The 17032-nt window shown below is 38.3% G+C and overlaps 2 long non-coding RNA genes across 3 annotated transcripts in view; both read right to left on the bottom strand.

Moving 5' to 3' along the window:
* Window positions 1-17032, bottom strand: part of LOC146400994 (uncharacterized) — a 172889-nt gene that overhangs the window by 36153 nt on the left and 119704 nt on the right. The window lies entirely within an intron of this gene.
* On the bottom strand, window positions 6232-14891 carry LOC146400995 (uncharacterized). Its single transcript, XR_014813143.1, has 2 exons — window positions 10463-14891; window positions 6232-10170 (listed from the first exon to the last, which is right to left on the bottom strand). It is a non-coding gene; the product is annotated as an uncharacterized LOC146400995 (long non-coding RNA).

The raw sequence follows: 17032 nt of genomic DNA, 5'->3' as shown, positions 1-17032 counted from the left end.
AAATGATGTCACTGAAAATAACAATTCTTCACTTTAATATCTAAGGAAAAATGTGCAATTGTTATCCATCAGCATTACTATTTGGCTAAGTTTAAAGTCTTTTGTCTGACTGAAAATGACATTTAGCAAAAGTATTAAAGATGGTGACCAAGGTAATAAATTCTACCTCTGAAAGGGCATTTCGGTTCAGAGGAGCACATCTTAGCTTATGATTACAAAATTATGCCAAAATGTATCTGCAAGAATGAATAGGCAACTATTTCTCCATCTTAAGAGTTATGACTTTGGCAAAATGTGTAACTTTCACGGACTCTCAGGATCTAAGAGAAAATTATTCTTTGGAACTGCAACATTAATAATGTCTACTTGGAAGGATATTTTCAACAGTTAGCACTTTTAGAATAGGCATTAGCTTAAATGTTTTTAAACTATTCACATAAAAGAAAATATACGTCAAATGCTCAAAGCAATGATTTTTCTTAAAGTCTTACACTAGGGAAATGATACAGACTAAAATTAAGTATACAAAAATAAATAAACAAATGGCCTTAGGGTCTCTAGCCTCTCTCATTCACCTTTGGCAGCATCTAATTTTATGTAGTTATCTTTAATATTAAGTCAATCACTCATTCTTTTCCACAAATATGCATGAAAGTCATATGGTAAGTAGTTTTTAAATTATTTTTGATCTTTTGGGCCAATTGCTTGACAGACTATTCTAATAATAGTCCCAAGAGCACCCAAAGGTGTCTGCTGTTTTCAAGGGCAATCGGCTCAATAGCAGTGGAGCTGAAATGATCAATTTAAGGCATTTTTAAGTCAGCCCTGACTGAAATGGACACAACTGGATTACCTTGCTGAATTTCATATAGCTAATTCAAAATACAATTTAAAGGCTTATGGACAAAACACGCCATCTTGTTGAGCAACACAGTTTGGGCACCCATTGACTTAGGAAGAGTATCACTCAAGAGCAGACAAATAAGTATATAGACTCAAGGGAAAGCATTAAGACACTACAATAAAGATTAACAAGTAGATTTTAGGACTAAATATGTTGCAGATGTGTTTATATCAGTAAGTATATTTTGGTTAAAGTTCTTTAAGATTTATGGAAATATATACAATAAAAATATCATTCATATACTTATATATAACTTAAAAATGTTGATAAATAACATCACATTGAATTATTTTAAATTAGGAATATACTACATATAGTTGTAGATACTTGGATAATTTGTACCAGAAGAGATACTAATCTTCAGTGCTATAGAGTAATGGGAAGAGGAAAGAAGCTGAGGCCAGGGCTGAGGAAATTAACCTGGCTTTGTGGCTGGGTTCCCAGCAGAGGGAGGGCCAGAATCCAACATACAGTGTTCAAAGGGTGATGAAGTCAGCTTGAGATCCCAGCTTGATGGAGTAAGGCAGGAAGGGTTTGTAAGAAGAGCAATAGTCAGTATAGGGTGGATGGTCACATCATGGTTCCAGATGGTCTCTCCCTAAGCCAGGATTATAGAGAGAGCAAGAGATAGCCAGGATCCCCAGGTTCCAATCTCAGCAGGAGAGAATACTGCTATAGGCCAGATAATCACAGTTGTTACTGTGGTGTGTGGGCTTTGGAATTAGTTAGATCTGGATTATAATCCTGGCACTCCCACTTACTCATCATGTTTTGTAATCTCTTTAAACTTAACATCTAAGCCCCAGTTTTATCACTGGTAAAGTGGAGGTAATAATATTTACTTCAAACAATCTTTTTTGAGGATTAAATGATGTATAGTAGAATCTCATGGCTAAGGATGCAAGAATTATGAATGTAAAGATAAAAGATGTAGGTTTAGAACTGAACTTCTTGAGTTTGGATGCCAGCTTGTGTTTGGGGGCAATTTACTTAAAGCTGTGGTCTCGGTTTTTCATCTCTAGGAAAGGAATGCTAAGTGAACCTATCTCTTAGGGTTTATTTTTAAACTAGTGCCTGGTATGTAAAAGTAATTAATGAGGTTAATTATAATTATTTATAATATTATATCAACATACAAAAGGTTTTGCTACTGTTGCTATTATTCTTGTTAATAAGGCCAGTCATGTAGAGAGCTAAACATGCTGGTGATGAGGAGGAAACTATGATTGGCAAATATCTGGGAAACCAGGGCTCTGTCTGGGTTGTTAAACCATAAGCTTTGTCCCAGATATGTTGGTGGAGTCTGTGCTGTTCAACCTCTTAGTTATGAGACCCGTTGATAAATAAAATATCCATAAATGAAGGTTCAGCAAAGTGCGGAGAGTGAGGAAATGTAAGACCACCTGGTCAGTATTATAGTTTTAGGAAGAAAACCATATGGGTCTGTTTAGAATTTTGTTATATCTTTCTCAGAATTACGGCTTCATTCCTGGCTTGCTCTGCTCTGCTAAGTGGCTCCTGAAGATGTGTCAAAGTCAGTCAGTCCTCACTGGGACCGTCACTTTAATTGCATTGTTCGAGCTTATAGTAAAGAACATTATTATACACTCAGTCTCTCAATATCCTGGTTTCCTTAGCCATAAAATGGAGGGGTTCTGTAATCACCTTTGAATTCGTAAATTATATGCTTCTATGATCATATACCACCTTGTTTTAGAATGCCACCTTCAGAGACGAGGACATATGAGAGTCATAACTACATTTTAATAAAATCCTCATGGAATTCTATGTAACTAAAAACCTCTGGATTAGGTCCAAGGTCGTTAAACAAAATTCTGTGATAGAGTGGGTTCTATTCTGTAGAGATTTTAGTTTATAACATGTGTGCTTTAAATAAAGTAATTTATAATGAACTAAAGCCTGAGGGAGATCTGACTATTTTTTCAATATATTCTGTCTTACCATTTTATATTAAATGGTGGAACTGCCAATCAAGGAGGTTACTTTGATGCTTATATTAGTGATTCCTATTGGAATTTTCTCACATCACCTTATTGTTTAAGCCTTTAGTTGTTCTAAATTCTGTGTCAGTCAACTTCTGAACTACCCTTGGGTTTGTAAATATCGTTTCTCAGTAATTATCATTACTTCCTCAAAAGTATTTTGCTCCTTTCTCCTATGATATATTTGGTCATGGTAACAATAGGTGACATCTCCTAGGTGCATGGTATGTGCTAAGCTCTGTGCTCTGTGTAAAAATTGCATTTTCTCACTTAATCTTCACAGGAACCCTGTGAGGCAGTGCTATCATTACTCCCATTTTATATAAGAGCAAATCAAGGCTTTTAAAGCTTAAGTATCTTGCTTCAGGTCATACAAGTGGTTAAGTCAGGACCTCATCTACCAAGTTCATGCTTTTAATCACTCAGCTTTCTGGATGAACATGAGGGAGAGACTGACAATGAGGATGTCAAATGTGTAATTTCCTGGGATAAACCATAATGGAAAGGAAGATTTAAAAATGCATATATGTGTAAGTTATTTTGCTGTACAGCAGAAATTAGCACATCATGGTAAATCAACTATACTTTAACGAGAAAATTAAATAAAATAGAATAATGATAAAAAGACTTCTGAATTTAGATGTGTGACCTTCAGTAAGAGAAAAACTTCAAGATACTCAAGTGTACATTATTTGAGCATTGTAGCTGTGTTTTAGAACTTGGGGATTCTTTCTTGTAGCAAGTACTTTGCTTTCTTCAAGTCTGTTCACTGGTTTTTTTTTTCTCAGATGGAGCCTAAATATGCTTTTATCAAAAACGAACAATTCATCCATGCTTTCAGAAAGTTTGGCAATTATTTTTATTTGGAACTGGCTTATTCAACTTCCCTGGAGGATCTTTGCCTTTTACGCTCTTGAAAAATGAATTATTTTGATTTCCCTCTGTCCTCAAAGAGCCATTATTACTAACTGCATCCTTATCATCACAAATAGGACAAAGGGTAAGAGGCTTTTATTGATACTGCTCATTAAAATATTCATAACTAGGAATTTAAGATGCATTCCCTGTTGAGCGTAATCAAGCTATTACTGCATGTGTGTGTCTTTTACCTACTTATTTTTCTTAAAAGCAATTTTCTAAAGTATAAAAAGTATTTGATTTTATATGCATACTTTTATTTTGGTGTAGGATGGGTGATGGAAAGGGCACGTGATAGAAGATTTTTTTCCTCTAAGACGCTCTGTCAATTAATTATTTAAGCGCAGATTAAGGCATGGTACAGGCATTGGTTTAGACATAGTGGTATATACATGAAAATAAAAGAATATATGGTCGCCAGGGCAATAGGATATATATTTAAAGGAATATAATGCAGTTTAGAAAGTCACAAAAGAATACTGCTATTACTAAATGCTTTAAGGAGAGGAATTTGTTTAGGATTATTACGGAAGATTTAACAGAAGAGGTCAGAGTTGATCTTTTCCATAAAGGATGAACAGGAATTTGATTCAGGGAGGAAGAGAATGAACTAAAATCATTGGCAGGACCATGAAATCAAGACATGCTCAGGATTGGAACTAAGCCTTCTTGGTTCATGGGGAAAGTATATGCAAGGGCTAGAGTTAGAGAAAACATGAGAAATGTAGCTTGCATATAGAGACTAAAGAAGTTTGAACAATAATCTAAGAAGTTGGATCTTAGTTGATAATTCTAATTCAGTTCTAATGTAGGTGGGGGTTTCCCACACCACCATCAAGCAATTCTCTAAAACCAGCTGAATGTCCTATAATTCACCTCAGTTCTAACACTACCCAAAAGTAGCATCAAATCCCACAAGCTGAGGGCTCAGTCCTACAAGACTGCCCCCCCCCTCCCACTTCAGATGCCAATTAAAGTCCAAGTTGACACTTATGCTCCTGACTGACCCACTACAGACTGGAAGTTCCAATTATCCCCTTCTTGGGTTTGATTAATTTACTAGAGTGATTCAAAAAACTCAGAAACATTTTACTTACTACATTACCCGTTTATTACAAAAGGATAGATAACTCAGGAGCTACTAGATGAAAGAGATGCCTAGATAGAGCAAGGTATGGGGAAAGGGCACAGAGTTCCTATGCCGTCTCTCAGCGCACCACTCTCCCCACATCTCCCTATGTTCACCAACCCAGAAGCTTGCTCCATTTAAGGTTTTATGAAGGCTTCATTACATACCCACAATTGGACCAAATCATTGGCCACCGGTGATTAATTTGACCATTAGACCCTTTCCTTTCCCAGGAAATACAGGGATGGGACTGAAGGTCCATCATCTATTTATTGTTGGTTCCCCTGGCAACAAGTTGCCACACTTAGGTGCTTTTCACAAGTCACCTCATTAACATAAACTTGGGTGTGGTTGAAAGGGTTTTGTTATGACTATCAAGACAACTTTACTGCTGTCAGCATTTAGGAAATTCCAAGAATTTTAGGAGCTCTATGCTAGGAACAGGGTCAAAGACCAAATATGTGTGTGTGTGTGTGTGTATAATATATGTATACATATTATACATATACATATAATAAATCACAATATCACAATCATCAAAAAGGCACTGATAATTTGAAAGTGGACAACTAACATGATATTGCTTAGGGATAATTTTTATTTATTTATTTTTATTTTTTTGTTTTTTTGTCTTTTCTGGGGTTGCACCTGTGGCATATGGAGGTTCCCAGGCTAGGGGTCTAATCAGAGCTGTAGTCACCAGCCTACGCCAGAGCCACAACAACACCAGATCTGAGTAGCGTCTGAGACCCACACCACAGCTCACCACAATGCAATGAGAAAGGCCAGGAATCGAACCCGAAACCTCATGGTTCCTAGTCGGATTCGTTAACCACTGAGCCACGACGGGAACTCCAGGGATAATTTTTAAAGAAAGGTAAAATTATGACTCTCCTACAAGATATCAAATAAATATGTGCTAAAAATTTTATTTAGCTTTATATAATGAGGGAAGTAGGCAGATATTCAAAAGAGAATTCAAAGAACAGACAGATACATTAATTAATCAGGAATATTGAAATAAATGTAAAAATGGAGACAAAACTGTAGGGAGTGTGCTGTCTCTCCACTGGACAGAATTCACTGGCATATCTACAGGCAGGATATCTTGTTTATTTTTATTAGTTACTTTCAATTTATAACACTGAAAAAAAACCTCAGAAAACCTGTGTGCAGGTTGAATTAGAAAGACGACTAGAGGTTTTGATAGGGATGGTTAGAATGTTTATAGTGTGAATGGTAAGAAAGGAAGAATGAGAAAGATATACAAGTAAACATGTTGCAGATGTAATTTTATTATTAGTTGTGAAATTACAAAGGAGAATGAAGAATCCATGATTAATTTGAGTTTCTAACTTGTATCACTGGGTGAGCAATACTAACATTGAGATAATTTTTTATTTTATTTTATTTATTTATTCATTTTTGTCTTTTTAGGGCCGGACCTGTGGCACATGGAGGTTCCCAGGCTAGGGATCCAATCGGAGCTGTAGCCGCCAGTCTACGCCAGAGCCACAGCAAACATGGGATCCGGGCCACGTCTGCGACCTACACCACACTCACAGCAATGCCGGATCCCTAAGCCCAGGGATCTAACCCACGTCCTCATGGATGCTAGTCAGGTTCATTAACCACTGAACCACGGCAGGAACTCCAGAATTTTTTAAACTTTAAGATCAATTTTATACAAGATGAATCTGAAATGTCATTTAAATGGGAATGTCTCATTGCATCCCTTTTATTTCCAACAGTGGGAACTGCATGTTCTAGTGTCCTTTACTCTTATACTTTCCTTAGGAATCTAAACTCTGCTAGAATGGTGGGCCCTCTCTTAGGAGGTGAGCCTTTTGGAGTGGTAAATAGAGTGCAGGTAAAAGAAAGTAAAGAAGGTCTATGCACAAATGTGTAGGATAAGGTATTTTATTTATTTTCTAGAAAGGCCCTGAAATAAAATAAAATTGGTTTCCTTGCAGGTAAGATCTTCCTTTTAGAGGCTTAGAGCTATCATATTAATGTATTAGAGGAAGAAGAGAGTCCAGAGTAAATGTGACTCAGGGCTGGTAAATGTTTGAACTGGAAAACAGCAAGCATTACTGAATGGTTTTTTTGTGTGTGCATGGCACTGTGCTAAGTAGGCACTTTCCAAGCATTAGTTCCTATTACACTCACAGGATTCATTTGGGGTAGGTGATATTATATTCCCTACTTTCCATTGAGGAAAGGAAGAGGGTTTAAATTACTTGTTGGGGCTTACAGATCTAGTAACATCAGAACAAGGACAGAGCTCAGACTTGAGACTCTATAGAGATCACACAGATTGCACCCTACTCCACTGCCACTTAAGAAGAGTGGAAGATTCGCATTTATGGCTTTTCAGGGAAGGCACACTTAGGATGATGGTCATAGTGAGAAGCCTTGCTCAGAAATCTGAGGCTACTGAATGTCTGGGGACAAGGAAATCAAGGTGCACAGTAAAAGAAAGATCATTCCAAGTAGAGGATGGGGCGGAGGTCTGCGTTCAAGAGAAAAAACATATGACATTTGATTTTAGGATCATGTCTGTGCAGAGTATTGTTCCTTTGCTGAAAATCACTATTCTAATGGTTAGGAAAGTGGGCTATGAAATGCCGTTTGTAACTTCATAAATGTCTCTGCCACTTACTAAACTGTTTAACTCTGAGTGGTGTGCACTTTCTGCTCTCAACTGTAAAATGAAGATAATAGCTTTATAGTGTTTTTGTGAGGGATCAGTGAGTTCAGTTGCAAAGCATGTAGAACAATGCTTGGAACTTAGTAAGCATTCAACGAATATTTACTTTTATAATTATCATTAATTATATTAATGAGGCAATTCACTTTCCAGAGTATTTGAATACACTGTGATTGTCTTAGTCAGGGTTCTCCAGAGAAACAGAACCAATAGGATGTGTGTATGTAAAGCTATTTATTTTAAGGATTTGGCTCTCAGAATTGTAAAGGCTTAGTGAGTCTTATAATTCAATGGGGGAGGCTTACTTGGCAGGCTGGAGACTCAGGAAAGAGCTGCAGGTTGTTTCCAAAATCAGTCATGGTGGAGATCCAGGAAGAGTGAATACTGCAGTTGAAGTCCAATTCCTTCTTGTTGGAAAGGTCAGACTCTGGTTCCCTTCAGAACTAACTGATTGGATGAGGCCCTCCCACATTATGGAGGACAAACTGTGTCACTCAAAGTCCACCAATTTAAATGCTAATTTTATCCAATTACAGCCTCACAGAAACATCTAGAATAATGTTTAGCCAATGTCTCAGTCAGTTCAGGCTGTTATGACAAAATACTATAGACTGGTGGCTTAAACAACAGAAATTTATTTTTCATAGCTCTGGAGGCTGGAAAGTCCTCAGTCTTCCCTCAGACTGGGAAGTCATCAAGGTGCTGGCAGATTCAGTGTCTGGTGAAGGTCCTCTTTTTAGGTTTATAGATAGCTGCCTTCTTGCTGTATTCTGACGTTGTGAGGAAAAGGAGAGGGAGAACGAGCGAGAAGAGTTTCTTCCTCTTCTTATAAGGGCCTTAGTCCCAACAGGGAGGCTCCATCCTCATGACCTCAGTAAACTTAATTACCTCAAAGTTCTCACCTCTTACTACCATCGTATTAATGATAGAGTTTAAACATATGAATGTGGAGGGGGGTACACAAATACTTGGTCTATAATAACCAAATATCTGGACATTGTGGCCCAGCCAAGTTGACACATAAATTACCTACCATAGTGTTAAAGTACCTTGGCCTTTGCATCACAGGGTTTGCTTACTTGGCCCACTTATTTAGTAGCGTAGAAAAATTCACTTATAATTGCATGCCCTAAGTCAATCACTTATTAGCAGACTATGTCTTTTAGAGTATGCTTTTTTATTCCTTTTTCTCATGATTTTAAAAGATTTTTTTCCTTACCTCTTGCATAGTTAACAAGTGGGACCAGATCATAAACCTGAGGTTTAGCTTTCTGGGGAGGAACTCAAAAGCATCCTCCTTCTAGTATATTTTTCATTTCAGTTATCGTATTATTCATCTCTGTTTATCTGTTCTTTAAACCTTCTAGCTCTTTGTTAAATATTTCTTGTATCTACTTTTCTGAGATCTTGGATCATCTTTACTATCATTACTTGGAATTTTTTTTTTTTCAGGTAGATTGCCTATTTCCACTTTACTTAGTTGTTCTTCTGTGGTTTTATCTTGTCCCTTCATCTGGAATATATTTCTCTGCCACCTCATTTTGTTTTTCTGGGTTTGTGGCCTCCTTTCCACAGGCTGCAGTGCTGCAACCCCTCTTGCTTCTGGTATCTTCCCCTGGTGGGTGAGATTGTTCTGGGGGCTTGTGCAGGCTTCTTGGTGGGAGGGATTGGTGCCTGCCCACTGCTGGATGGAGCTGGGTCTTATCCCTCTGGTGGGCAGGGCTATGTAAAGGGGTGTATTTCGAGGTGGCTATGGGCTTAGGATGACTTTTGGCCACTTGTCTGCTAATGGATGGGGTTGTGTTGCCACCCTGTTGATTGTTTGGCCTGAGGCTTCTTAGCATTGGAACCTATAGGTCAAAAGCTTCTTCCTTAAAATACATGCATACATACAGTCAATGCTCATTCCTTGAAAGTAATTCATAATGAATAAAAGCAAATAAAGGAATAAAAGCAAATAAAGATAATGGAAATTTGTTCAGACTAGATTTTAACTTTTTACAAAATCTTGTGTGAAATCTCACTGTTTGCTTCTTTATGCAAAGTTCAAAGAGCTCCATGCCAATATGTTTGTATTGCATGTGATGCTAGCATTGCTGCAGTTTTAAATTTTATTTTGTGGGCTCCTTTAATTTTTTTCAACCAGGATCTTTCTTAAGAATAGTTATTCTCATTCTTCAACAGAGCCCCTATGACATACACCTTTGGAAATGCTACAAGAGAGGATGTGTACCTGTTTATCTATCAATCATCATAAGTCTTTAACGAGTGGTTCATTCTTCATTCAGGAATGTCTGGAACACATCTCTGTCACAGCCAGAATGCTGGTTCTGTGAATATAGTTTTTGTTTTACAATGACAGCCTAAGGCCAAAAATTATTTTCCTGTCCAAGTTAATAAAAGGGCTTATGATAGAGTTTGTAGTTCAGTTGAGGTCCAATAGTACAGTTATTTTCTTCCTTATCATCTGGTTGGAAGGGCTTTTTCCAGGGATGTTGACTTGATACTAATTTTTTTTTTTTTTTCGTCTCTTTTTGTCTTTTTGTTGTTGTTGTTGTTGCTATTTCTTGGGCCGCTCCCACGGCATATGGAGGTTCCCAGGCTAGGAGTTGAATCGGAGCTGTAGCCACCGGCCTACGCCAGAGCCACAGCAACGCGGGATCCGAGCCGCGTCTGCGACCTACACCACAGCTCACGGCAACGCCGGATTGTTAACCCACTGAGCAAGGGGCAGGGACCGAACCCGCAACCTCATGGTTCCTAGTCGGATTCGTTAACCACTGCGCCACGACGGGAACTCTGAATTTTAAACATCTTTTTCTTTTCAAAGCATTTTAAATTGTAAAATTAATGTCTGCTCACTCTAACGAGTGGAAAAAAATGAAAAAATGATTAAGGAAGATCTAATAGTTTCCTTCCACTTCCCTGAGGAGACCAGTGCAAATAACTTGATGTGCATCTTTTAACATTTTTCTAAGGTTATGGAAACACACACAGACACACTCACTCTCTAGTACTGCTTGTTTTTATAAAAGTAACACTGGGCACAAAGCAAGAAATATGTGATGCAGCTAAAGGAAGGTGCTGTCAATTATAACTACAAGAAGCTGGTTGCTACAGCAACAGCTGGAATAAAATGTGGACTGAGAGGATATGAGATGATACCCAGGAGATATCTAAAAAAAATGCATAATGTTCCATATTGTGTATTACCATATTTATTTAACTATACCCAGTTGGATAGGTATTTGTGTTGTTTCCAGTTTTATTTTTTGCAACCACAGTGTTGCACTGAACATCCTTATACCTGTATTCTTATTAGCGGGTACTTTTAGGTCTATATAATATATTCCCCAGAGTGGAATTGCTGGTTCAAAGCAGTTTTCATCCATTAACTCATTTATTCCTTCCATAGCATAGTTATTATTATTGTCTTCCTTTTTCACTTGAGGAGTCAGGAGCATGTGGGAGTCTAGGAAATGAAAGTGGAATTTTTTATTGGGTACTGAAAGCTTTAAATTCCAAACATTTCTTAGACCATAAAAAGAAAAGGTTTTAATATTATTAGATTAGTACATTTTTATTTCTTTAATCTAAAAATCATGTTTCCTGGCAGCCTTTTAAGCATCATATTTCAGGGGAAGGGAGAAAGGTGAGTGCTCCTCTCCAAATGAAGAGGCTGTGACCTAGCAGAATTCTATTCACACAAGAAGGTGAGGTGGAAGGCTTGACCCCTGCTGGCAGACCTTACCTATAAGGTCATCCTTGGGGTGAGATCAGGGAAAGACCCTTAGATGAGGGCTGCAAGGTTGATTGCTTGAGTTGTAGCTTTTTGCAGGCCCTGACCTAGATTAGAGAATCTACATTTATGAACCCAACTTCTGCACTAGAAGACAGCATGAGAACAAGCTATCAGGCAGACACAGGAATAGGCAAGTTTTAGGGCATGTAATAGGGTCTAGGTTCCAGAAGTCTTTGGACAACAACATAGTTCAGTTTGTTAGACTAGTCCTTGGTCAAAATGTCTGTGATTCTTGAAGGAAACTCAGTATCATGTTCATTTTGTGGCCCTGATGCTAAGGAGATGCTCTTCCAAGTAAGAGGAAGAAGTGCCTATGTTCAGGTGAAACTAAGAATAAATAAGCCGCAATATAAAAGTCTCTCAAGAGACAAAGATGAGGAATCTAAAGATCTTCCAGTCAGTTTAGTTCAACTTTGACTATACTTGTTCTCTCTCTCTCTCTTTTTTTTTTTTTTTTTTTAATGGAAGTTCCCCAGCCAGGGACTGAATCCAAGCCACAACTGCGACTTACGCTGCAGCTGCAGGTGCAGAAACACTGGATCCTTTAACCCACTGCCCTGGACCAAGGATTGAACCCATGCCACTGCAGCAACCTGAGCCACTGCAGTCAAATTCTTAACCCACTGTGTGACAGAGGGAACTCCTACACTTGTTCCTTGAGTCAGAGATAATCCTAAGGACGAAAGCCTCACAGATGGATGACATAAGATTCTTGACACAATGAAATAAACCTCTAATGAGTATAATCAATGCATAAAGCAACTAACTGGAACATAATCTAATATGCTCTATTTGTTTTCTACTGCTGCCAAAACAGATTACCACAAATTTAATAGCAACATAGTTTATTTTCTCACAATTTCTTTAGGTCATAAGTCTAGGTGAGCTCAACTGGGTTCTTCGCTTAAGACTTTACAAGGCTAAAATAAAGGTTTTGGCTGCGCTGCACTCCTCACTAGAAGCTCTAGGGAAAAGTCCACTTACAAGCTTATTCAGATTGTTGGCTGAATTCACTTCCTTGTGTTTGTAGGATTGTCTCTGGCTTTTTTGTTTTGTTTTGTTTTGTTTTGTTTTATTTTTTGCTACCTGTCATCCAAGGGCCACTCTTAATTCCATGAGTTGCCTATAATTCTTTTTATGCTTTCCAAGTTGCCCCTTTCAGCAATGGTGGACCAAGTCTCTCACAGGCTTTCAATCTCCGACTTACCCTTTTCTCACCTATCTCTGAACTCTGGCCAGAGAAAAATCTCAGCTTTTAAGGGCTCCTATAATTAGATTGGGCCAACATGCATAATCCAAGATAACCTCTTGGGGCTTCATTCTGTCCACTCCATATATCATATGAACGGTGTTCATGGGGACACAGAAGGAGATGATAATTCTGCCTGGACAAAAGGCGGGGCAGAGAAAGGCTTCATCACAGAGGTAACATGTGAATTATGTTTCTAAGGAGGAATGCAATTTCACCATAGAGAGTGGGTACACAGAGGTTATCCCAGGCCAATACCAAGTCAGGAAGACAAAAACACATGGTCATGTTTGGAATTGGCAAGTAGTCTGGTACAGCTCAAATAGGTCCACATTTAAATCCTAGCTGTGCTGCATGACCACCTGTGTAGTCTTAGACAAATCCTGCTCAGCCTCGGTTTCTTCTGTGAATTGGGCTTAGTTAGTCATAGAACTTATTTCACAGAATGTGAGGATTAAATAAGCTAAAATACCAAAGCCCATAGTGTAGTGTCATTCACATTGCACATCCAAATCAAAGACAGCTACCAGTATTAATGTTTCTGCTATTATTATGGCTAAAAGTAGAGTGGATTGGGAAAGAGTGGAGAAGTGATAGGAGTGAGTGAGGCTGAAAGTATAGGCTGGCGTCAGAGTGTGGTACTAGAGTGGCGCTGTATTAATCACTGTTTATTTAGAGTCATTTTCCTCTCTTGGTTTCTCTGATATCACTCTTCTGTGGGTTTCATCTTACTTTTGAAGATCTCATCTTAATTTCTGTGGGTTACACTTTGAGTCCATCAGACCTCTTTTGACACTGGGCCCTTTCTCTAGAAGACTTAGCCTATTTCCATGGTTTTAATGACTATATATTTCTGCCCCCAACTTCTCCCTTGAAGTGAGACTTGCACTTGGACATTTCAAACTAAAAACCACCCTCCTCACCCATTGGGCTCCTGTGTTGACTATCCCCTGCCCTCCCACTGCACCACCATTACTACCATCCCCTCAACATACCCAAGAACTATTCACATTCCAGTGTTCTCCATTTTGGTTCTTGAAATCAATATATATATATTTTTTGTCTTTTATCTTTTTAGGTCCACACCCGCAGCATATGGAGGTTCCCAGGCTAGGGGTCTAATCGGAGCTGTAGATGCTGGCCTTTGCCAGAGCCACAGCAACACCAGATCTAAGCCATGTCTTCAACCCACACCATAGCTCACGGCAATGCCAGATCCTTAACCCACTGAGCGAGGCCAGGGATTGAACCCACAACCTCATGGTTCCTAGTTAGATTTCTTTCCGCTGCGCCACGATGGGAACTCCTGAAATCAATATTCTTAATAATAAAACTAATTGCACAAACAGTTCCTGGAATGCTGTTTTATCCTTAGGCACTTTGCATGTCATTCTGTTTACTTTGCTCAGACATCTTTCCATTCTGAAGCTCCTAAGATAAGTGATAATTCCCTCCTTCATAATGCTGCTCTACCTTGGGCATGCCCTTGTGGTTGCATATTTTGCTTTGTGCTGTAAATAGCTATCAATACATCTTATTCTCCTGGAAGTCCACTGTGGGTGTCTTAATCCATGCATTTCCATCTGTCGTCATGGTACATAGTAGACTGCATGGCTTGTAATTGTAGATACTAAAAAAATGACTGTTGAAATGTTTGAGTTTATCTTACAGGCAACAAGACAGTTTTTAAGTCAATGAATGACATTATAAGATAAGTGTTTCAGCTCAATAATTCTGGCAGCTGTGCTAGATGGATTGGTAGGAAATGAGAGACAAGTGGCAGCAAATCTTTTCAGGAGGTTTCTTTTCAATCCAAACGAGAGATGATGATAAAGGTCTAACAGGGATTGTGGGAATGAGAAAGAATGAACACATTTGAAGAGTTATTACAGGCAGGATTTCTATGACTTATTGAGTGACTGGATGGTGTAGATGGGAGAGAGAGGGGTACAAGATAATGTTGCAGTTCGGGATTGAACCAAGTGAAATAAATATTGAGTTAGGGAACTTAGATGACTTGTTCATGGGGAAAGAATACTAGGTTTGGTTTGGAATATGTCAATATGTCAAGATAGAGGTGCCGAGGGACACACTGGGACAAATGTCCAATAGGCAATTAGAGATAGAGGTTAGGTATATATCTTGTATGTTTTAAAATATCCTTCCAAAAATCTATGTTGATTTTAAAAGTGTGTAAACAAATTTATGAAGCATTTCTTATCTTCTATTTTCCAAAATAGAAGGCTTTTTCTCCTTCTATACTATCTAGACATAGTGTACTCAATGCTGCATGGTGAGAATCAACAGAAAAATTAAGTAGACAAGGTGTTGGCACCCCCTTGTCTCTTCTTCACTCTGACCCCCTCAGTGAGGAGGAACATAAACACACACCACTGATCACCATGGAAGCAATAGATACACAGAAGTCAAGAACAGGACCTGCTCAAGGTCCTATGAGAAATAATAGTGGAACTTAACCACATTTTCTGACCCCCCAAATGTTTATTTCAAGAGAGGATTAGATAAATATAATTTGAATTTCTCAAATATGAAGAATTTATCTCTTCTCTCTCATCTAAGATCCAGCAATAATGGATCCTTGAAGGACTGACTTTATGATACTGTTTTCAGAGAGTCATAGGCTATTTTGAAAATCTATGACATTAGTCTTTTAGTTTACCTGGATTCCTGTGATTGTAGACAAGACATTTAGGGCCATCTATTCCCTGTGACCTCTAATGCAATGGATGAGGCTAATTTGTACATCTTTCCCTGAACAGGAAGGAAAAGAGAATCATGAGGGATCTAGCAATAAGCAGAATCATTTCCCTGAGGACTATAATTGCATCATGCAGGGTTTGTGCCTGCGTTGTGTCTCCAACTATGGATTTTAACTGTACTGTGATAGCATGTTCATACCTACAAGGAGTATAAGAAAAAGTAACAGGCACCTTATTTACCTGTCACTTACTAGCTGCAATATAAACCACAAACAATAAATCTCTCTTGAACATTTGTGAGATTTCATCTTAAAAATGCAGGAAATGTAGCCCTCCTACAGATTGCAAGCACTTCTAAACTCTTTTCCTATGAGATTTACTTAAACTTTTTGTACCAAAATGCAATTTATTTTGAGTACTCTTGAATTTCCTAGGACTTTAATGAATTTAATAAATGTTTGGAGTCATTTTTCACATCAATGCTATGAGCTTTAGAGACTATTCTTTATTATGCTGTACCAGACCTGCTCCCTCTGTGCCTAGCAGGTGGACATCGGCATTTTAAAAATTTGATTCTGAATGTTGCAAGGTACAATAGTAAAAAATACTGAAGTTCCAGTCATGGCTCAGCGGTAACAAATCCGACTAGGATCCATGAGGACTCGAGTTTGATCCCTGGCCTCGCTCAGTGGGTTAAGGATCTGGCATTGCCATGAGCTGTGGTGTATGCGCAGACATGGCTCAGATCCCACGTTGTTGTGGCTGTGGCATAGGCTGGTGGCTATAGCTCCAATTTGACCCCCTAACCTGGGAACTTCCATGTGCTGTGGGTGTGGCCCTAAAAAGACAAAAATAAAAACAGTAAAAAGTATTTAAGTTACTGTGCTGTATGGTGGATATCAGAAATTGTAATAATAAGTTCATCAAAATATTGGCGCATGCATGTTCCCTCTCATTTGGATCTCAAAGAGGATGCGTACAAATGCCTATCTGTCAAGGACGTCTGCAGACACAATAGCCATAGAAACACAAAGATGGTTCTATATACATACAGATGATGGGTTGGGTGCAGTATAAGATAATGTGTCATCTAGGTCATGGGAGTTGTAGACTAAAGCTTTTATGGGAAAAGTTAGGGATTACTAATATAAAAGCCCTAGAGGCTAACTTTCTTTGTCTGTTATCTGAGTAAAGGCTTTGAGCTGTTAGCCTTATTGAGATATAATTGACAAATAAAAATTGTAGACATTTATGATAAACAATGCATTGTTTTGATAGGTGTATACATTGTGAAATGATTACCACAATGAAGCTACATATCCATCACCTTACACAGTCATCATTTTTTGTGGTTGGAACATTTAAGACCTACTAGCTTAGCAAATTTCTAGTATAGAACACAGTGTTGTTAACTATAATCACTATGCCATGCATTAGATCTCCAGAAGCTTTCCATCCCGCACAACTGAAATCTTGTACACTTTGACGATTCTCCATTTCCCTTACTCCCCAGGCTCTGGAACCCGGTATTCTATGTTCTGCCTCCATGAGTTTCACTTTTTTAGATTCCACATATAAGTACGATCGTGCAGTATTG

This window comes from Sus scrofa, chromosome 8 (assembly GCF_054392235.1).
Source record: "Sus scrofa isolate SSC_HxYL_T2T_F1_AM1 chromosome 8, Sscrofa_HxYL_maternal_Yorkshire_Landrace_v2.0, whole genome shotgun sequence".
Lineage (NCBI taxonomy): Eukaryota > Metazoa > Chordata > Mammalia > Artiodactyla > Suidae > Sus > Sus scrofa.
This window is presented reverse-complemented; position numbering and strand designations above follow the sequence as displayed.